Here is a 23,287-nt window from a genome sequence, read left to right on the forward strand (position 1 = left end):
GAGCCCACTGAGGGCTCAAGGGATAGTAGCCTTTCTTCCATCCTGCTGCAAATATAATATAGCATTATTAAGTCAAATAATTTCTGTATAGTGTATATTTCCTTCATTATCAGAAACACTAGTCTTTTTTTTGTAGAAGACTGGCCCTGAGCTAACATCCATGCCCATCTTCCCCCACTTTATATGTGGGACGCCTACCACAGCATAGCTTGCCAAGTGGCGTATAGGTCCACACCTGGAATCCGAATCGGCCAACCCCATGCTGCCAAAGCAGAATGTGCGAACTTAACTGCTGCACCACTGGGCTGGCCCCAGAAATACTACTCTTTTAATGTTCGATTCCCAACAAGGGTCTCGGGACAAAGTAAGCGCTTCATAAATATTTGGTGAATGAATGAATGAACGAATGAAAAAATGAACATTTCTTGGGCTCCTTTAATCAGAAGCTTAAGGCAAATTGAAGTTATTTTTCTTTAATATACCCAACTGGTAAATATTTGATTGAGTCTGCATACCATACATTAAACTGAAGTAGTCTAAAGTGTTTTGAACACATCTTATGATTCACAAGAGTCATGAAATGCCGTGCTCTGTGAGCTTCCCTTAAGGGCCGGGGCACTGGCAAAACACGTCTATATTCCCCACGACACCTGTCAAGGGCTCAAGAGGGAAGGTTTGCCTTCTCCTCGCCTCCCTTATTCGCTCTGAGCCAGAAAGATCTCCGATGAACAGGGGGAGGCCCCTTGGTTATCTTGCTTTTCTTCACCATATGTTGCGCTTCACGTCTGGGGGACTAGAAGCCACTTTGCCGAGTCCCTGCTGTGTGATCTCTGGAGTTGGGAAGGGTCACCCTTGTGACCTGGGGGAGGAGGATTCAGAAATCAAGAGACTCAGATACCAACGTGGCGAGGAGCAGAGCAAGATCTGAAGCTCATGTTTTGTGTTTATTTTGTTTCGTTTTGTTTTTTAGCTCAAAAGCCTATACTCTTTCAACCACACCCATGTGGCTGACTGCTCTTCCTTGACTATGATCTCATTGAAGGAAAGCATGATTTCCGACAACTACCTGCCTCACATCTAACACAGACGACAGATGTTAACCCTGACTACATTATCTTGGGGGGGGGAATCTACTCTTGAAGGTACCTGTTTAGGCCAAGAAGAACATTATTTACCAAAATGACTCAGCTCTCCTGCTGACTACAGTAGAAAATGATCGTGTTCTTTCTGCAAGGCCCTCAGCTCGCTGAGCTAGAAGTCATCACCTCCCCGTGGGGTAGGGAAGGGCCAAGAGGTGGCCAGATACACAGGGATGGCTGATAGCGTTGACTTCGGCAGCCAAGTCCTCTAGAGGGATCCCCAGGAAGCTTTCTCTGGATGTCAGAACTTAAAAACAAACACACAAACCAAACAAAGCTGTAAGTATGTGTATTTATGTATATGTGTGTGCAATCTGTCAAATAAAATATATGTAAAATGCATGTGTGTCTAGAGCCCTAGGAAAACAAGAACTGATCCTTTTTCCTCCACAGTCATACAATAGTGATTGTTCCGTGTCTAGATACCATGTGTGACCCGGTATTACTTGTCAGTTTTTTGCATCAGAGATACGAAAGGAAGGAGACAGAAGGAGGAAGTGAGGCGGGAAGAAATTTAGAAGGAAAGAGATAATAGGAAAGAAGAGTGAAGAGAGAAAGGAGGCAGGAAGAACACTAACACTTGGTAAAAACAATAACAGAGCGTCTCCTTCCTAATTTTGCTTAATGCTATTTTCATTTCATCTTCAAGGCAGTCCTATGTGATAGGGGCTACAGTTTCTGTTCCATAAATGAAATGAGGGAAAGGTGGTTCGGAAAGGTTAAGTAACTTGACTAAAGTCACACAGGTTTTGATCCTGGGTCCAAGTGGAGCCAAGAGGCCAGGATGTGGTCAAGCAGGGATTTGAACCCAGCTCTTCATTGCGCACCCACTGGCTATTTGACAGCACAGCAGTTCTCAAGGACCAAAGGGAGGGGAAGGAACAAATGGGGAAGATGGGAGGGTGCACGAAGAGGGAGGGAAGCCTGAGAAGGGAAAAGGAAAACACAGTTTTCAAATCCCAGATTCAATGGGCATGTCCCGAGGCCTCTTCAGAGAAGCTTTGAATTACGGCCCATTGATGCCTTGGGGAAATCTTGCCGGACTCAGTCCTCTATCTGCTCATCTCTGGGGGTTTCACATGCTGTAAGGGTCAGGCCCTGCCTGGTCCAGAGCCCTTCCTCCCTGGCTCCTTCTGCCCACCTCAATTACAGGTGTTTGACCCTGTGGTCAGATCCCAGGACCAACACTGACCTGGAAAACACAAGGCCTAACCAACCTGTCCACCTACAACCACCACCACCACTCCCTGCCCCCATCGCACCCCAAGAACCCTCCCTGGTCACCCCGGTGGTCCTGGATCAGCTCATAATCCACACCTTAGCCCCATCCTTTGCCTCCAGAGCCCTCCGGTGGTATCTGGCAAAGCGGCTAAGAGCTGGCCTCAGAGTAACAGGATTTGAGTCCAGGTTCTACTACTTAGAGGCTGTGTGACCTTGACTAGGTCACTTACCTTTCAGAGCCTTGTTTTTGTCATTGGTTAAATGTGGGCAGTATTCACAGCATCACCTCATTGGGTCATAGTGAGGCTAAGTATTTAGTGCAGTGTGGCCACACAGTTACTGCTCACAGGTTGTTAGCTATTGCTTTTGTCAACGGCATTCAGAAAGGGTATACTTAATGTTGAATGAATAAACAAAGGAATGAATGGCAGAATGATTTGAACTTCTACCTCTGAATGCCTATTCCACACTTGTCTTGAGTCCCCAAATCCTTCTTAATCAGGACCACTTCACATAATGCTCTGTTACTTAGATTTACAATTGTGCATTCAGCATCATTGTCCTATGTTAAGTGAGGAAACTGAGGCACAGAGACAGGTGGTCCATTACCCAAGGGAGTGCGGCTGAGATTCAAACTATCGTCAGCATGGCTGCAGGGTTCTGATCAGGGTGGGAAGAGACAGGAGCACCAAAGGCTTGATGACCCCCTGCCCAGCCTCACATCCCCCTTCTCAAATTACCTAGGCAATTTCACGTGTCGACGTCCCAGCATGAGAAACCTCCAGAAGTTTGTACAAAAGAACACTACCCGCCTCCCTTGCCTGGCTTTGACAAGGGCTGAGCTTGAGAGGCCCTTTAGCTTGATGATCCTGTTTCTTTCGACCCTGGCCTTGCCATTTGGTATGATCCCAGGGGAGTGGCTTCAGCCCTCCTGATGGGGCGTAGGCTCCCTATTCGCCCTGACCTCAGCTGAGCCACCAATCATATAGCTTCCATTACAGATTGGAAGTTCATTGTGAAGACCTGGCCAAAGGAGAATTCCAGTATCCAAGGGCTCACTGTGCCACTGACCAACTGAAACACATGTCCCCAGACTGGGCTCATGAAGGGCTCAGGGGACCTCGCCCAAAACACGGTAGAAGCTCAGGTGATGTTACAAGCACCAGTCTGAGCAGCACTATGTCCCAAGACCCTGAACATGTGGTGGGGTACAGGACTTTGGGGACAGGCTCTGAGCATGCAGGAAAAGGTCCTGAATTCAAGTTTACTCACTGTACGACCTGGAATTTCCCAGATTCCCTGATGCACCCTCAGTTTACTCCTCTGTACATTGGACTTCTCAATACTTGGAATAGTACAGCCCACAGTCAGGGGCAAAGACTGGGGGTCAGAAAGACTTCTTTAAAATCTCATGCTACCACGCATAAGCTGGGCGATGGTGGACCAAGGACTGAATGTCTCTGAATCACAATTTTCTCATCCATAAAATTGGGTCAAAAACATCCTTCGAGAGGGAGGTTCCATGCGAGCTCATGGATGTGCATGGTAAACGTGATAAACTCCCGTTCATGGTACCCACAGGGTTGTTATGCAAATCAAATCTGAACACTGCTGTGACGCCCCTTACAAACTGAAGGGTGCTGTGCCAAAGCAAAGGAGCTCGAGAGAACCATTTGACTACCTCTGTCCTAGTGAGACGTTCTACGCAAAGAAAGATGGGTAACTCAGAATCAAGAAACTGTCATCTGCATCCACCTGGATGCAGTACCACTCCACTCCTGCAGAGCTGTATCCTCACTTTGCGGGCTTCCTTCACCAAGGGCAAGAAAACAGGGAAGCAGGAGCTGTTAATCAAGAGGTGAGCAGCACCAGAGTATCTAGCCATGGAGTCGACACACCAGGAGCAAACACAGGCCCTGGGAGTGGAGAAAACACTGCAGGACAAATGGGGATCCCAAGAGGAAGCAGAGGAAACAGGCAGAAGGCTGTGAATTTTTAGAAAGCAAGTTAGGAAGAGGCCAAGACTCCAGGGGTGGCAAGCTGAGGCCCCGCTGGCCTCAGGGACAACACGATGCCAAATCCAATTTGGACTGTGTTCACTCTAGGGCGGCACAGACTAACAAGGTTACAAGAGTGGCAGGGAGTTCCAGAAATAAAAATGCCGGTTTGTTCATTAGGGGTTGGTTTCTGCAACATTATAAGCAGCACATGATTAGTTTTACCTTCTTCTTATGGGTCTGAGGATTTCACTAAGCTGTCAGGCAGGAAGTGGGAAAGAGACAGGAGAAGGAATGTGTGTCCCCATCCCTTCTGGAAACTTCCCTTATAGAAGTTGCTCTAGAATGGGGTCAGCCCACTGCTCATTCTGTTACTGACAGTAAGTCTCAGATCCCTCAGTGAAGCCAGACAAGGGGGAGGGTGGGCGATGTCAGGGCAGAGGGGCATGGTGGGGAAATCGGGTGATGGGGACATACAGGCAGCCTGGGGTTCTCTGCTTCCCTGCTTGCTGTTGGCCGTCACAAGCAGACTGTGATATTTTATCTCCTTGGGCTGCAATAGGCTCACCTATAAAATGTGCTGATTGTTCCCAATGGGCAAGGTTATGCTAAGGATTAAACAAGACAAAAAAAGCCTGGCACCACAAAAGTCAACCAGTATCAGCCTCATTCCTTCAGCCTCTCTATTCCTCTATCCCAAACCAAATCCTGTCACACCCCTCACTTTCTGGTTTAAACCCCTCTCCTGCCTCCCCTGGTGCCCTCAGAATAATGTCCAGATTCTTAACCTGGTACCCAAGGCCCTTCATGACTAGGTCCCTGCTCCCTTCTCATGCCCCAGCTCCTCATAAGTCCTACCTTCTACCCTGTCCTGAATTCACACGGAGCTATGAGTATTCCCCAAACGTCTGATGCTCCGAGCTCTTCCATGCTGGCTGCTCCCTCAGCGCAGAGCTCTCTCACTCACTCCTTATAGCATCTGAATAATGACCTCCCAAAATTCAGGTTGACCTAGAACCTCAAAATGTTATCTTATTTGGAAATATGGTGTTTCCAGTTGTAATTGGTTAAGGAGAGGTCATATTGGATTGGGTCGGCCCTACATCCAATGACTGGTGTTCTCATAAGAAGAGGAGAGGACATTGAAAGCCATATACACACAGACAAGAAGGCCATGTGAAGATGGAGACAGAGATGGGAGTGATGCATCTACAAGCCAAAGATTGCCAGCAACCGTCAGAAGCTATTAGGACAGAGTCTCCAGAATGAGCACACCCAGCTGACATCTTGATTTTGAGTTCTGGCCTCCTGAACTGTGAAAGAAGAACTTTCTGTTGTTGCAAGTCCCTCAGTTTGTAGTAATGTTATTGCAGCCTAGGAAACTAATATCCTCCTCTTCACCTCCTCAGCTCAGCTCGCCCAGCCATCCCAGCTCGGGGACCACTTCCTCAGGGAGTATCTTTGCCTCTTCAAGTTGGGGCAGGCTATGCTCTCTTCCCTCACAACTACCATGGCCATCAGTCATCTGGCTACACCGCCACCATCTAATCATCTGGATGACCATCTTCCCACTCTAGGTCCTGAGTTGCCATTTACGCCTACCATTTACCCAGCCTAAGATGCCGTGCTTGGTCCAGAGAAGGTGTTTAATAAGCATCCAGAAGCCGCAAATCCTGACCAGATGAGCCAGAGGCACGTAAATCTGCAGTCCCTTTATCAGCTCTGACCTCGGCATCCAGAGGCACCTGATCAAACCTTACATGGCCCCTCTTTGCTGCTCTGCCTTGATCCCAAAGCTAGAGCCTCCAGCTGGTTTGTTTACATACACAACATCAAACATGGAAAAAAATATAGAGGAGAAAAATAAAAAGCACCCCAAAACCACCCCACCGAGAGAGCCTTCCAAAAAGTCAAACTTAGAACTCCATTCAGCCCGGCCTCATTTTAATCTATTTTTCATGTTAAAATATCCAGGCACAGGAGAAGGAGCCAGAGAAAGGAAAGAAAGGGATAATGTGAGAAATGCTTTATTTGACAGTGTGTCATTCGGAAACTGATTATTTCTGTCTCCGGTCTTTTTAATATTCCCTCACAACGGCCAAGCTGCAAGGGGATTTGGTATTCTAAGGCTGGATTTATAATACTCTGTTCCGCAGTGATAAGAACACGGGCCTTTAATCCTCAGAGCTGTGAACATGCATATTCTCCCAAGTAATGTCCTTCCCTTCTCATCACTTGTGTCTGGTCCCGACAGCCAGCCCCAGGATGGCTGACGACTGATGATCCCCTGGGTATTCTCTCGGCCAGTAGCTGAGTGTCAGAGCTGGTAGGAAAGGGGACAGGGCTCCAGGTTCTCCGGAAAGTCTTTCAGACCTCAGTCTATGTTTACGCTGGAGGGATTATTAGAAAATAGTCCAAAACCTTGCTGTTCCAGAAACTGAAGCTCAGAGAGTGGAAATGACTTGACCAAGATCACAGAACATCCTAAAATGGTTTTAGGGGCAGAATATGCAGCTGATACTCTCCAAAGATGCAGAGAAATCATGTGAATCCTGACAATTTGATCAAAATAGCTTCCGCCATCCTATCCAAAATAGCTTTCTCTCCTTCCTATGGCTGTCCTATGTCCCAGTTGTCATTGCCTTTCATCATGATAATTTTAGCACACTCTGAATGATCTCCCAGGCTTTGCCCCACCCCCACCTCTTTTCAATCCACCTTCCCTACCACAATGAAGGCACAGCTGGAAACAGAGCCCCTCCCCATTGACTAAGCTGGAAAGTCCTGCAGATTGACAGTTCAGGTTCTTGTCAATCAATCCTCCACCTTTGTGGATAACCTGGTCTCAAACACACATGCTTTTGAAATATCCTTCTCAAAATAGATGCTTCACTCATGCATGCAACCAACCCTACTGAGCACTTACCACAGAGCAGGCACGGTGCTAAGTACCCACCCACACTGCAACTCCCTGTTCCTACTCAATGCCCAGAAATTTTGCCCCAGCCATTTCCTCTGCCTGTGATGCTGTCTTCATTGTTATTCCTCACCCCTACATCTGCATGTCCAAACACCACCCAGACTTCAAGGCTAACTTCAAGGCAGTCTCCCTGGTGAACTCTTCTGGGAACTCCCCTCTCCAGCCTCAGCCAGGAGGAATCTCTTTATCCTCTGAACTCCCACAGTACTTCATCTTAACCCCCAAGTTAAAGAGCCTTAGCATTTTCTACTTTGTATTACAGTTACTGATGCTCATCACTCAGCTCCCCTACTGTTTAGATTATTATACCCATTGCACAGATGGAGAAATGGAGGCTCAGAACATCAACTTGCTTGAGAGCACACAACAAGGTGGCAAATATAGGGGACAAGGCCTCCCAGTTGGGGTAGCTTCCAGTAAACTTCAGGCTCACTCTCGCACAGACTGGGAGTGTGCACTGGACCCTGAGGGAACCGCAGGAGAATAAGATGATAATACAGGTCAGAACCACATTGCAAAAGGCATGACCATTCTTTAGGCATTAAGGATCCAGAGGTGGTTTTTTTCTTGAGTAATAGGATGGCAAGATCACATCGGATGTGGTGGACAGACTGGAAACAGAGAGATAGGTGAGATGGTAGTTAACAATAGTTTAGGACAGCAGTTCTCAACTGGGGGCAATTTTGCCCCCCAGGAGACATTTGGTAATGGAGACATTTTTGGTTGTCACAGTTAGGGAGAGGATGCTACTGGCCTTTAGTGGGTAGAGGCCAGGTAATCTGTAAGCATCCTTCAGGCACAGGACAGCCACATACAACCAAGAATTGATCTGGTCCCAGATGTCAAGAGTGCAGGGATTGAGGAAGCCCTGATCTAAGAGAGAGATGATGAGACTTGAAATAAGAGCAGTTGAAGTGCGTAATTAACTAATGGGGTAGTAATAAGATATACACAAAAGAGTGGGAAGATTCGGTGTTTGATTTGCAGGGAAGGGAGAGGAAGAAGGTGCCAACAATGACTCTGAGGTGTGGATTCTGTCACTGGATTAGAGAGGAATCTATCTGTGTTAATTTTTTCCTGGGTAAGCTCCCAAAAGGTTATGAAAGATCCCAGCACATAATCAAATGAAAAGATAAGTTTACATGTGTGAACAATTAGGAGAAGATAAATGCATAACAGATAAAGATTTGCATATACATATAATTTATCTATGTATGTATGCATGTATATATTCACATGTATAAAAATATACTCGCATCCATCTTTATATGTCTACAGTTAGCTATATTTATCTATAGTTATCTCTTTGCCTCTAGACAGATATAGGATGACCTATTTAAGGAGGTCCCATTATAGAAAATGAAACATTTTGCTTTTAAACTAATCATCTACTTAACAATAGAGACACTATTTCATTTCTAGAGATAATGCCAAGGGAAGAAAATAAAAATGAAGCAGTTCTTTGGAACATATTCATTCCCCACCCAGCTCAACTTTAATCATCTTTAGATCAGACCAGAATGGGGGCCAAATCCTGGGAGGTCATCCTGAATCCGATAGCAATTTGTCAAGGGAAAGCTAACGAACACTGGGACACCAGTGTTTGCCACAGAGTCAGACAGACATGGATTTGAGTCATGGCTGTACTCTCTTTGAGTTGCGCATTTTTGGATACGTCAGTTGAGTTTCCTCAGTTTTCTCATCTGTAAGTTGGGTTACTAACACCTAACTGAGACAGTTCAGGGAGGATTAATGAGACTGCATGATAGAGCACATTTAGCATAGTGGCTTGCACGTAGTGGCTCTCAGGAAATATTAGCATCCTTATTACTGATGCAAGGCCTTGTTTCCTGAAAAATTAGATCCAAAGTCATGGTGAAGCCACCAATTCCCCTCCCCACTATAGTATGAGATGTTCTCTTCACAGTTTCCTAGTTGCATCCCATGATTACCCATGGTCCTCTCCTACAGGGCCCAAACTGTGTGACCCTTGCCCATGTCCCTTCTCCTCTTTGGGGCGAGTGGGTGAGATTGGATGGTTTCTTTTCTTCTTCTTCTTCTTTTTTTTTTTTTTTGAGGAAGATTAGCACTGAGCTAACATCTGCTGCCAATCCTCCTGTTTTTGATGAGGTAGACTGGTCCTGAGCTAACATCCGTGCCCACCTTCCTCTACTTTATATGTGGGACACCTACCACAGCATGGCTTGCCAAGTGGTGCCATGTCCGCACCCAGGATCCGAACCAGTGAACCCTGGGCTGCCAAAGCGGAACGTGCAAATTTAACTGATGCACCACCGGGCTAGCCCCTGGATGGTTTCTAATAGTCATTTTAGCTCCAATATTCTAAGTTAGAAAGAAAAAAGTAAACTTGAGTGCATTTTCGAATAGATGATATATATATATATATACATTCATGACATCCTGTGTAGTATTACAGCTGGATATGTCCTGCATCTTTTGCTTAAGCTGTTCACTCTGCCTGAAATGCCCTTCCCCCACTTCTTTGCCTAGTCCGTTAAACCTCAGCTCTTGGGTCATGAGTTCTCAACCAGCCTATCTGAAACCTGCTATTCCTCGCTGGGTTAAGTATCCACCTTTTAGACCCCTCAGCAAGTCATGCTTCTGTCCGCCAACATCCCTTCCATACCCCAGAAGGCATCCTTAATCAACTCTTTGTATCTGAGACCTAACCCCGGATCTGAACCAAGTAGGCCTCATTATGCATTTATTGTATTTCTCCATTGAGAGGCAGTGAAGAGATGGGCAAGGTTTTATTTATTTCTGAATGAATTTGAATGGTACATGGCACATAGTAGATCTCAAATTACTTGTTGAAAGAATGAATGAATGAATGAATCCATTAGAAATGCCTGTCTGAGGGTAGGTGACAGAAATATACCTGCATCTCTCTGTCAATTCTCCATTTGAGTAAGAGAGTGGGCTGAAGAGAATTCTAATTCTATGAGCCGTTTAGCACAAATCAGTGTCCCACTCCATATCCTCAGGTGGCCTCTCAAGTTCTGTCTGAATCCCACTCTGAAGAATGAATAATAGAGAGGGTGGGAGAAAGTATCTTTGAGAGGATTGATCTTCTTTCTATTCTTTGAGTCATGAAGATAAACCAAGGATCCCAGGTGACCAGGGAGAAGACTTGCACTCCTTCATTGGTTTATTCTTTCTCCAGGTTATGGGCATACCTGAAAGCAGGCAGACCCAAGTTCAAGTTCTTACTCTGCCACCCACCAGTGGTGTACCATGGAAAATTCTCTCTGTGAAGCTCAGGCTTCATAGCTCTAATATGGGAATAATACCATTCAGCAAAAAGAGCTGCTGTGAGGATTGGATCAGATGATGTATGTAAAATATGTCATACAACCCTGGACCTATAGAAAACATTCAGTACATGGTAGTTATTCGCTTAATGGTTACCGCTGTTATTGTTACACCTTGACCCAGAGCCAAACCTTCTGCCTGGATTTAGGAACACATAGATATGGTCTCAAAGAACCTACAGTCAGTTTGGGGAAACAGATAAGTAAGCAGATAATTACTGTAATGCACAGTTCAATAAGCTCTATGCCAGAGGGAAATAGAATAAGAAGAAAAGAGTTTCTTAAAACTTCTAAGTGCAAACCATACAGGAAGTGGCAATAAAAAGTTCTTACAATTCCAATTACCGTCAAGCCCAAAGGTGCGAGAGTGGGCTGGCACATCCATCAAGTATACTCACACCCAAAACGTGACAGAAGGACTCGACGACCAACTAAACAGCATGGTGGTTGACGGTGTGGGCTCTGGAATTGACAGTCCTGGGTTCAAGTACCTGCATTATCACTGACCACCTATGGAGCTTCAGGTGTGTCACTGCATTTTTCTGAGCCTCAGCTTTCTCATCTGAAAGTTGGGGATGGCAGTCTTCACTGAATGAGGCTATGGCGAGAATTACTGAGTGAATGCACAAAAGGCATTCAATATTTTGTCTAGAACACAGCCAGTGGTCAACAAATGGTGGTTTAAAAATTCTGGCAGAGGAAAATGACATTGAGAAAGGAATCAGAAAACTTATGTCTTAGTCCTAGCCCTGTCCCCTTATCAACTAGTTTGTAGAATGCTCACAGGTCCTCACATGTATTTTTTAATGAGGTGGCCATAGCAGCCACATGAGCGAGGCTGTCTTCATTCAACAGATGCAGAAAGTGAGCCTCCAAGAGGTGACTTTGCCTAACGTTGCAGAGTCAGTGGCAGGACGCACATTTGGTTCCAGAATCCAAAGTCTGTAGGATCTTGAAACTCTCAGTTTGTCCCTAGAGTTGGCAGTTTACAGAGCCTGTGTCCTTTGTTCAAGGCATTATTCTTGGGGAATGTGTTGCAGATTCACAGGGTCCATGGAGAGATCCCTAATACTGTGCCGGGCTTAAACCACTGCGCCAACAACTCAGCCTTCTGAGACAGAAGGGAGGGCTAAGACTCAAGAGGAAGCGAGAGGCCATTGAGAACCTAGTCAATACTGAAGACATACAAACTGACTTTCATACAGGCGGGGAGCTTCTGAAGTCAGCTGGCTTCTTTAGACATCATGGGTGGAGAAAGTAAGTTTGGTGAGAGGTGGGGCAGAAGGTGCTGGTCTGAAGACAGCATCATCGGTGAAGACTTCCCTTTGCACACCACTGACCCCCCTAGCCCCACGACCAGGGATAGTGCCCCTCACTTGTCTCCATCACAGGCTCCCTATCTCCTTTCCTTGCTGTAACTGTCTTTACAGCACTCACCTCTCCCTGCCCTTACATTATACATTCATGTGTTAATTTTGTTCACAGCTCTAATGGAAGGGAACTTCCATAATGTAAGACTTGTATTTTACTTATTACTCTACCATCAGTGCTGAGAATAGCACATAGTGCTTTGTTGGTGCTTCCTAGATAGTTTTTGGATGGATGGATGGATGGATGGATAAATAGATAAATGAGTGGATAGACAGGGGTGTCTCCCCAAATGGTCTGGTAGCCCCTAAAAGGCAAGGGCTGGGTCCGAATCATCTCTTAGTCCTGTCCCTGGACTAGAAGACTGGAAGATACTTAGTGAATAAAAAAAAATTGCTGTTAGTCTGTCTCCTGGGGCCAGGGAAGGGGCACTTGGTAGAGGGGTAATTAAGAGGCAAATACGACAACTATCTGGCTACTTTTCCCTGCTTTTGGGGCAAGGGGAGAAGTTGGTCTGAATTCCAAGCTGGTTTAATGATTTATTTATTTGTATATACTCAGGAGACACTGAAACAGAAAGCAAAGGAGTAAGGGGATGTCTGGCCCAGCTATTCATGCACAATCACCTTCCACAGTAAGCAAATTGACAGCTATCTCTCTTTGCTATTCCTATTCCTATATCTGGATGGAAATAATAGGATCCTAAGTGAAAGGGAGCACCCACAACAGATCCCAAAGAGCGCTGGACTTGGGTTCAAATCCTGGCTGTCACTGATTTACTGTACAGCCCTGGGCCAGCCAATTCACCTTTCTGAGTCTCAGTTTTCCCAGCCTTAAAATGATCATGACAACAGGTGCCTTTTCCTCTTTATGTAAGGACCTCATTGAGAATCGAGTTGATAACACAACTTTATACACTGAAAAGTGATTTACACCTATCAGTGCTTAGTAAAATAAGTGCTGAGGAGGAAGGAAAAAAACCAAACGCCAGCAGTAACTCGAGTAGAGAGGAAATGAAGTCACAAAAAGCAAAGCTCCAAATCCAGAGGCTTTCCAGTCTTTCCAATGCCTCCATTGTCTGTCCATCAAGCTTCTTCAAAACCCATTGCAAGTCACACAGTAGGGGTCCTCAAGAGCATTCTTCTGCTGCCATTTCCCAGCAGTGGTGATGGAGCTGCCAATTGTCTTGAAGGCATGTTGCGATGGCCTCAGGATCTCCCCTACTAGGCCTGATCAGGAAAACGCCAGGAAAGTGAGTTACTAAGTGCAGAGAGTCAAGTGCGAGATGCCAAGCAATAAGAAGGGAAAAGAGAGAAGACGCAACTGGAGGCTGGTTTGTGCAATGACAGGAGCAGGAAGCAAAAGCCGCTCAGTGTCCTCGTTGCATCCAGCAGGGCGGACCCGGCAGGATTCAACCTTTCCTCTTCACCTTCCTGCTGCATGTCTCCTGAGTTTTTACAAACACAGAATTCTGCATTTCCTAGTACTCCAAGTCAGCAAAGAGAATTGCTCAGGAACCTCCTTCATTCCTCTTCTTACCTCAGAGATGCCCTCCACCCTAGCAACACGTCAGGCAACCCAGGGCACAGGCTGCAGGGGGAGCTGGGAGGAGCAGCTTTGTTTCCTTGTTCAGGGACCATCCCAACTGTAACACTGATAACCCCAACCCCCGCCCCACCCCCACTGCCGCAAGTGTTAATCACCTCAAAATTTGCTCCCTGAGATCTTGCTGTCTGGGCTGCTGCAAGGTGGCTCTCCAGGTCCTGCTTCCCCACTCCTCCCAAAGATCCTGTGTCTATATCCTGCAAGGTCCACCCTCAGATCCAGCCCCAGCTGGGCTTCCAAGACTATGCATTGCCCTTAGCTCAAGTTCACGGTGACATACAGGGACCCAAAGTCCCAGCACATCACAGCCTAAGGGGATCAGTGATAGCTTCCCCAAACCAGCCACCCAAGAAAATGTACAATTTGGGGGGCTAGCAGAGCCTGAGACTGAAAGGATGAGGTCTGGGAGAGCCCAGGGTCTGTCTAAACTAAAGATGAATTAGAAACTGTTGAACTTAAATGCCACTGTCATAGAGCCACTTCGTCCCCGTATTGGTAAGGGGCTGAGCTCACTCAAGAACAACTAGCCTGGGGGGCTGGCCCCGTGGCCGAGTGGTTAAGTTCGCACGCTCCGCTGCAGGCGGCCCAGTGTTTCGTTGGTTCGAATCCTGGGCGCGGACATGGCACTGCTCATCAAACCACGCTGAGGCAGCGTCCCATATGCCACAACTAGAAGGACCCACAACGAAGAATATACAACTATGTACTGGGGGGCTTTGGGGAGAAAAAGGAAAAAAATAAAATCTTTAAAAAAAAAAAAAGAACAACTAGCCTGGGTTCCTGGCCCGTATAGAGCCCTGTGCCTTTTGAACCAACCAGAATGTCCTGGAAGAACAGGTGGAGGTGGGAGGGACTGTCCCAGAGAGACTCCCTGTTTCTGAATCTCATCTTGATCCTGGGCCTCCGAGGAAGCTGGCAGTATTAGTTTCCTAGGGCTGCCATAAAAATCACTACAAACTCGAGGCTTAAAACTGCAGAAATTCATTCTCTCATAGTTCAGAAGCCAGAAGTCTGAAATCAAGGTGTTGGCATGGTCACGCTCCCTCCAAGGTCTCTGTGGGGAATCCTTTCATGCCTCTTCCGGCTTCTGGTGACTCCGGGAATTCCTTGGTTTGTGGCAGCTCATTCTAATCTCTGCCTCGGCCTTTACCTCACCTTCTTGTCTCCTCTTTCTCTTTGTGTCCTCTGGTGTTCTTATAAGGACCCCAGTCATTGGATTTAGGGCCCACCCTAAGCACGGGATGATTTCATCTTGAGATCCTTAACTGATTACATCTATAAAGATCCTATTTCCAAATAAGATTTCATTCCGAGGATCTGGGAGAGCATAAATTTGGGGGGATACTATCAGCAGTGATTAGAACATGAGGGTAGAACCCTCATAAACGGAATTAGCACCCTTCGCAAAAAGGCCTCAGAGAGCTAGCTCACTCCTTCTACCATATGAGGATACAAGGACAGGTCTGCCACCTGGAAGATAGTCCTCACTCAACCATGCTGGCACCCTGATCTCAGGCTTCCAGCATCTAGGATGTGAGAAACAAATTTCCATTTTTTCTAAGTCACCTCGTCTGGGGTATTTTGTTATAGCAGCCGTATCAGATTAACACAGATACCTTTCCCAAACTTGCCTGACCATAAGAATCCTCCGGGGATGCTCATTACAAATGCTTGTTTCTGGAATTTTCCTGACCCAGATGGATCCACCGCATGGGACCTCACCACCAGGTAGGCTTGGCAGAGCTGATAAAGTGGTTAAAGCATGGGTTGATGAGGAGCAGAAGAGAATTGAAATGCTACCTACCACACTCGCAGAGTTCATGATCATGGGCAGGTCAGTGGATTCTCTGTACCCCATTTTCCCCATCTGTGAAGTAGTATCTACTTTAGGATTACATGAGCTCGTGCACTCGGCAGAATGTCTACAGCAATGGAAATTCTTAGTCCTGGAGAGCCATGACTAGCACCAAGAGTATAATCGTCTATAACAATCCTCATCCCACTCTTTGGCAGGTATCTGCCTACAGAGGTGCCCTTCCTGGTTGACCTGTTTATTTCCTCTTATTTATTTGTGCCAATTTAGCTTGCTGGTTATAGCTCGGAGTCTGAATCCACCCAATCTGAGTTCAAATCCTAGGACTACTCTTCTAGTTGTGTGGCCTCTTACAGGTTACTTTATTCTGTATCTAGAAACTGGGGATGATAAGAAGTCTACTTCATATAGTTGAGGAGATAAAACAAAGTAATCAATATATTCGTTTGAATTGATTTAAAACCTAAAATGGGAGTGCATTTTGTGGAATTTTAGGGAGTAGAAGGGGTGGGAGCTCCATGTCACTGGAGAAGTCGAATAGTCAATGATTTAGGAGAGTGGAAGAGGGAAGAGAGGCGAGGGGGCTCTTTTTCAAGGACCCCAGTGGTGGTCCTAGCCAATTCCTCAGCCCATTACATACATGAGAATCTCTTTTACTGTGGTTCCAAGCTTCCTCCAGTTCTCCATCCAGACCGTGAGGCTGCCCGCGGGGGCCAGATGTCAGGAGGCACTGAGTGAGCACAGCTTCCCTTTACCATCACTGCCTTTAAGAGCCCCACACTCTAGGAAGCAGTGTTGAAAAGGAGTTAGGAGGGCTCTGGAGTCAGAGTCAGGCAGAACTAGCATAAAATTCTCACCCAGCCACTTCCATGGGGCTAGAATAAAGTTGCAAAAGCCACCCCGGGTGAGTGCTGTCACAAAAGCAACAGCAAAAGGTAAATGTTTGTTATCAAGGCCTCTAGGAGCCTCATTTTACTCACCTACTTAATGGGCATCAGGATGGCCCCAGCTTATCGTAATAGTACTTACTGAACTTACTGTAGCATTAAACGAAGTTGGGCACTCAGGTACTCTGAATAGTGTTAGGAGCAAATGTGTCTCCCCGGGGCATCTGGGTTTGATCAGGATGAATTTCCTCAACACTCCCTGTCTCTCACCCCCACATCCTCCTCCTCCCAAGGGAGACTGGATCTCCTGACTGGTGAGTTGGGAATGAGGATTTGAGTCCTTTCCTCTCTTCTTCACTGTGGGAGCCAGCTGCCCTCCAGAAGCAGCCTGCCACTCTGCTCCTCCACCTCTTTCATTTTCTGGGGACCAATTCTCATGTGGGAAGGTGCCAGGTACCCAGCACTTACCCTGGGTGGGGAAGTACCCATTTTTTACCACATCCTCTAAACTAACCTTTCTCAATAATGGAGATGAAATGTTAATCTCCATCTGCTTTAGATCCTTTTTCTAATCTTTTAAGTTATTCTAAATTCAGGGGGAGGAAATATGGGGCTTCCACAAACCACATACCCACTACCTGGTCCACAGAATGTCTCAGTAAATTGTTCTGCTATTAGTATTATTATATTCACAACAACGTCATCGTCTCTCTCTCCTTTGCAGGGAATATCTTGTTTTTGTTTTTGTTTTTTGTTCTCTCTCTCTGAAAGCTTTTACATTTTTCTCCCTGTATCCACGTCATTCTGAAATTGCACCACAATGCAACCAGCTGTGGGGTTTTCTTTCTCTTTTTGTTCCTCATTCATCGTGCTGGTACTCAGTGGACCCTTTCGATCTGAACATGTGCTCCTTTCTTCAGCGCAGGGATGAGTTCTGGCATTATTCCCTCCCTCCCATTGTCTGGGCCTGGTTTCTGGAGCCCCTCCCCTTTGCTATCAACAAGTGAGTTTTCTGGGGGGTTATCCAGGGTCTCATGTTCCTGGAGTCTCGGTCATGGAGCCTCCGGGATGGAGAGCTACAAGTCTTTCCAAGAAGCAGAGAGGGGCTGAGAACAGAACTCCTGAAGAAATGAGGGAGAAGCTGCTCTCCCAGAAGGACCCCCTGTCTCCAGTTCCCCTCCAACACTTGGTCCTCACTCAGAGCAGGATACTGTGGAAAATTGCTGGACCTAACCCAGTATCAGGCTCAGTGGAAGCCAGGAGCTTGGAACTTAATCCTCTTAATGAGATTTTGGGCAAGTCGCTCAACCTCCCATAGCCTCCTTTTCCTCACCAGTCAAGTGGCAATGATAATTCACCCTCCCTGACTCTCAGGGTGGTTGGGAGAATCAAATGAGAGGATGCAGGTGAAATGGCTTTGAAAATTATTAAGCGTTATTTACATATAAGTGTGTACGTGTGTGTGTATTTTCACAACTATCAGTGCAGTATAGAGAAAGACCGAAACCCACTGAACACAGTTCGGCTCATCCTTCAAGATCCAGTTGAAATGTCCCTGTTAGTGTTTATTTGATTCAGCACCTGAAATAACTGGCTTGAATTTAGAGCCATCCTTTAAAAAAATAAAGAAAAAAAAAGGATATATTTAAACAAGGGAACTGTACTCAGCGCAGAGCGGCGATGACTTTGAGGGGGGAGGCTTTGAGACTGACCGAGGAAGACAGCAATTTCATGTTTTCTATCCCATTTTCACTCAGGGTTATAGATGCTCATTGAGTGAAACGGTGGGGAAAATGACTTAACTTCTTAAATTTCTGTCTGTTTCTGTATCTCTTGTCATAAAATATACAGAGGTTAATTCATGCAAATTAAATGTACAATGATAGGACTCCACTGTTACACAATGCTGCTTGCATCTGTCAAATGAACTGGAGATCCCTATACGATTCTGTTTGGACCAAGGACTCCCTGCTGAAAATGTCGACGGACCATGTCTCTCTGTAACAGAAGGGTGTCTTTGCAGTGTGTGGTATACAAGGGCAGCACGAAGGCAGGTTACAGGAGAAGGTGGCTGTGTAACCGGCAGAGCCAACCAGAGAAGGTGGGAGTGGTACCCAGCTGCATGCGACCGAGCTGCAAAGGTAGCCGTGAGCAGAAGAGATGGCGTCTGGGTTGGAGGGTGAGACTAATAACTCAGCAGAGACAATACAGACATGCCTGGCGACCAGACCACCACACCACGGCCCCACCGCCCCTTTCTCCTCCCCGTCCCTCCAGTGCCAGCTAATCTGTCCTGAGCTGGCCATGTGTCTCAGACGGTGCTCATAACATGCTCATACCATGCTCAGCAGGGGCTGGAGGGAAACCTGGCGGGGGCAGACACCCTCATCGTTCTAAACTAAAATCTCATTTTCCAACTGTCAGAAAGAAAAGAAAGGAAATCAGAGACGTTAAGTTTAGCCAGTGTTGTTATGATTATTACTGCTTGTGAACACTTCACTTTATAGCAATTTTAATTGGGCATCCATTTCAGGACCAAAAAAAAAAAACACAACAGAAAAGAATTGTCCCAGTTCCAGTGGAGGTTGGGAGTCTGAAATTTCTAGGGTTCCATGGCACAGAACTAGAAAAAAGTACTCTTTCATATTGTAAAGGGGAACATCAAGACATTCATTGGCATTGACAAATTAAACACATGATCTAACTAAATCAGTCGTCATAGGAAATCTTCGAGGTTCGTGTTAATAGTACACCCATTTTGCAGATAAGAAAACTCAAAGAGGTTGAGTCATTCGCTCCAGGTCACAAAACTAATCCGTATGTAGCAGACCCGTTCTTAGAACCCAGACCTATAAGACTCAACAGAAAATCTGAAAAGTTTTTTTCAGCCCTCCAGAAAAATTTCCTCCCATCTAAAAGTGGATTACTGTAATTACAAGCAACTAATATAAAACAACCACCACAGCAATGAAACAGTGTCATTTGCACAGAACTTAGATGTAAAAGGCTTTCCTTGCAGCAGGACCACATGGAACAGATGCGGACCACCTGGCTGGGGCAGGGTGAGGCGTGAGGCATTCATCCTGCATGCAAAATTTAAAGGGACGCCAGAACAAAAAACTCAATGACAGAGATGAGTAACATTTTAACGCAAGACTTTAAAAAATCAAAATTAATGCATTCCCGAGTTTTTTGGCAAGCCTTTCAATTTCGTGTCCCAGGTGAGTGAGGCTCTCAGTCCTCACTTCAGTCCCAGCCCTGCAGTCTGCAGACCTTTGAAAAGGGAGAAAATGTAATTTTGTGCCAGTTTTACAGGTGAGGAAAGTAAGTCTCAGAACATTAAACAACATTTCCAGGGAGCTAAAGGCAAGTCCCTCTGACTCCAGACCTTGAGTTTGTCTTAGTCTGGCTGTGGGCCTCTCAGCCCCAGGAAGCCAGGGAGGTGGGTGTGACGGGGCTGGAGTAGAGCTAAGTTCCAGTATACACACCAAAAATCGACACTCAGAGCAGCCGAATGAGTTGTCCAAGAACCCACAGCCACTGTGCACAGAGCTCGGCAATAAATAGGCAATTCCGATAGGATCCCACACTCTTTACCGCCTTGCGTCATTACCAAACTATAGGGACTATAATGCTGCTGAATAACACATGGAAATATTGAGGTGCTGAGTGAGCCTGTGTGCATCCACTGTCCTGGAGCAGTGGTACTGGGCTCCATGCTTGCTGCCACCCTGGGTAAGTCCCGAAGACTTCATCCTGGGCTGGAGGGAGGGAGCTGGAGGGAAGTCGGCAGTAGGTAGGCAGGGGAAGAAACTCCAGGCTGGTGGTTGGTTGGAGACATGCAAAAAGTGTCATGAGCAAAGGAGAGGTGCTCAGGACAGGAAGTGGGATCCGGGGGGCTGGCTCTGACAGGTGAGTCTCATTCTGTCTAGACCGTGAGCTCCAGGAAGGTGGGGGTGTTACCTGTTCCCTGCTTTGTGAACGTCTAAAACATAGAAAGGGCTTGATAATGGATGGATGGAGGGCAGACCCTTTGAGATCTGACAGAGTTTGGGGAGCCCAGGCGCCTAGCTCTCCCACCCACCCCATGCAAGGGGCGACCTCTCTCCGCCTCAGTGTCCTCACCTGTCAAATAAATACAATGTATCTCGTAGACGTGTTGGGAGAGTAAAGTGAGTTAATTAATACATGTCCAGCCCTAGGTACAGTGTCTTGCACCCAAGAAGTGCTACCTAAATGTTAGCTATATGAGGCAAAGGAACAATATGGAAAGTTAGCCCAGAAATGCAAACAAAACAGACAGTGTTGACATCTTGTTTGTGTCTGACATTGGTTCCGGGTCAGCTGCTGGCCTCAGATTACAGAATGCAGAACAATGCCCAGAACCATGGAGGGAGGGAGCCAACCACTTGTCTGGCACTTGCACCCACCAGTCCCTGCCTTAACCACTTCACCTACATTGTCTCACTTAATCCTTCCAAGTTTGTGAGGTAGGTTCTATTATTGTTCCCTTCCCAAAGATAAAGAGATTGAGCCTCAGAGACACCAGGTAATTCGCTCAAGGTTGTTAGAAGGGCTAGCAAGGAAGCCAAATAGCTCTGAGGCTGAGTTCCGCCCCTGTGTCACGCTGCATCCCACCACATTCTACCTCTCTGTGGCCCCACACGCCCATCTGGAATGGAAGGGGTCAGAGAGAAGATGCTGGTGCCAGGGGCCTCCTCCCTCCAGCACTGGGTGGATACAGGCTAGCCGGTCTTCCTGAGGCACATGGTTGTGTTTCCCAAGGAGCCTGGGGCAGGGGAAGTGGGAAGGGGGCAGAGTGAAATCTGGCATCTCACAGAGCTGCAATTACAGAGAGGGAGGGCAGAGGGTGTTTTAATAAAGATAATTTTGGCCCCCCTCCAGGGAGGAAAGGGAGGGCAGAGGCAAGTCCCTGGAGGCTCTGGGCAGAGGCCCTGCTAGTTCCCAGGTACTCCCTCAGGTCCATGGCCCAGCCATGTGTATCTATGGCTGTGGTCAGGGGCTGGCTTCCGTTGGCAGGCACTCAGTGATGGACAGTGGGATGTCCCAGATGTAGGCGACAGAGACAGAATTCAAACCCAGGTTGGCCTGACTGTGGAAGGCTGATGAGTGACATTGGTCAAGTGCTTGGCCCTCTCAGAGCCTCAGTTTCCCCGCATATAAAAGAGGGGACTGTAGCAGCTGGACTGCAAGGGTCCTCCCAGTGCTGCACATTCTAGGAGTCTATGAAATGACAAAGCCACAGTGAACACCTGGCTCTGGCCCAGCCCATGGACCAATCTCTTCCACAATACCCTTCAGGGACTAGAAACTCATTACTTCTTGGCGACGCAGCACACTGGAAAGAATTTGGGATGACTCTTTCTGTGACTAGCTGTGTGACTTAAGACAGTGAATTCTCTCCTCTGATTCTCAGTTTAATCATTAGAGAAAAGGGACGCTGGAGCCACCTCCAAGGATTGCTATAAAGAATAAATGAGCTAATGTGAGCAAAGTTCCTGGCACCCAGTAACAACTCAAAAACGCTGGCATTTACTGTCCACGTAGAAACCAACAAAAAGGAAAAACAAATATGATGCTCAGTGCACATGCAGATACTAAACATCCTCCAGTCTTTCTCAGCTACAAGATGTTCCAGAATACTCAAGGATCAATCAGGCAGGGAATTCTTCTTCATTGAACCTTAGATGCATCACTTTATCAATGTGAAAACTGAAGCCCAGAGAGTGTATGTGCCTTGCCCAAGCTCACACAGTAAAGCAGCAGCAGACTCAGGATTCCTGAATCCCAAGCTCATCATATCTCCATTTGGGTAACCCAGAGGCCCTGTCGCCCTTGGCCCTGTTGCCATTAGCATCACCCCAGAGGCAAAAGTTAACCCTGAATCCATACAAGCAATGCCCCAATAAGCTTTTCCAAAAAGCCAGTCATGAGGCAAGGCATTTGAAGCACAGAGAAGAATAAGTGGCCCCTCTTCCCCAGGGGATACAAGTCGGGGAGGGGCAGCAGGAGGAGTTAGTAAAACCCCTCCACACATTTCTCCAGTATGATCCTCCCTAGCTCCTTTGTTCCCTCTCTCTCCATAAAAGGCCCAGGAAGCAGACAGATGTTGGCAACATCTGGGCCACCGTGGTGGGGGCAGCAAGTGGCTCTGGGCTGCCACTGGAGAAAAGAAGCTGTTGGTGTTAGGAACGATAATAAAGAGCTCACGTTTGTGTAGTGCTTTCTGTTCCAGGAAACATTCCCACCCCATCCTGCCCCATTCATTAGCCCCAGTGAGTGATGCCTACAGCAGCCATCTGAAAGCCAGGTAGAACCATTTCCATTTCTTAGAAGGCAAAACCTAGGCTCGCAGAAGTTAAGCTTCCTGCTCCAAATCACAGAGCTAAGAAGGAAGCAAGAGCCCAAACATAAAGTCACATGACTCCTAGACTAGTGCTCATTCCATCTGCTGGGCTTGGACATGGGCTGTGAACACAAAAACAAATACAGCCTTTCTCTGTACCTAAAGAAAGCATTTGGTGTGTCCTTATGAGGTACCAGGCACAGCATCACATTGTTAGTATGCTGACCTCAATTCTCTCAATATTATGAGATAAATATTTTCATCCTCCTTTTCTGGATGCAGAAGTTGGGACTCAGAGAGGTCAAGTAATCTGCCTGTAGTCACACTGGAGAGTAAGATGTGCCCTAGTGAAGTGGGAGGTCCAGTGACTTGGTGAAAAGAATTGGGATATTGGGTTCTTGGCCCTGCCATCCTCATAAACCAGGTGACACTCTTGGAGAGTGCTGAACTGGGATCGAATCCCAAAGCCAGTCGACTTTGGGTGTGACTGTGTGTATGATGATGGAAGGGCACTGGGAAGGTTTTGAGGAGGAGAAACTGAGCCTTGGAAAGTAGGATTCTGCCAGGATAAAGAAAAA

The 23,287-nt window shown here is 46.7% G+C and overlaps 1 protein-coding gene across 7 annotated transcripts in view; it reads right to left on the reverse strand.

The window, feature by feature from the left end:
• ASTN2 (astrotactin 2) overlaps positions 1-23,287 on the reverse strand; it is an 827,990-nt gene that overhangs the window by 636,991 nt on the left and 167,712 nt on the right. The window lies entirely within an intron of this gene.

The sequence above is a fragment of the Equus przewalskii genome, chromosome 26, assembly GCF_037783145.1.
Source record: "Equus przewalskii isolate Varuska chromosome 26, EquPr2, whole genome shotgun sequence".
NCBI lineage: Eukaryota > Metazoa > Chordata > Mammalia > Perissodactyla > Equidae > Equus > Equus przewalskii.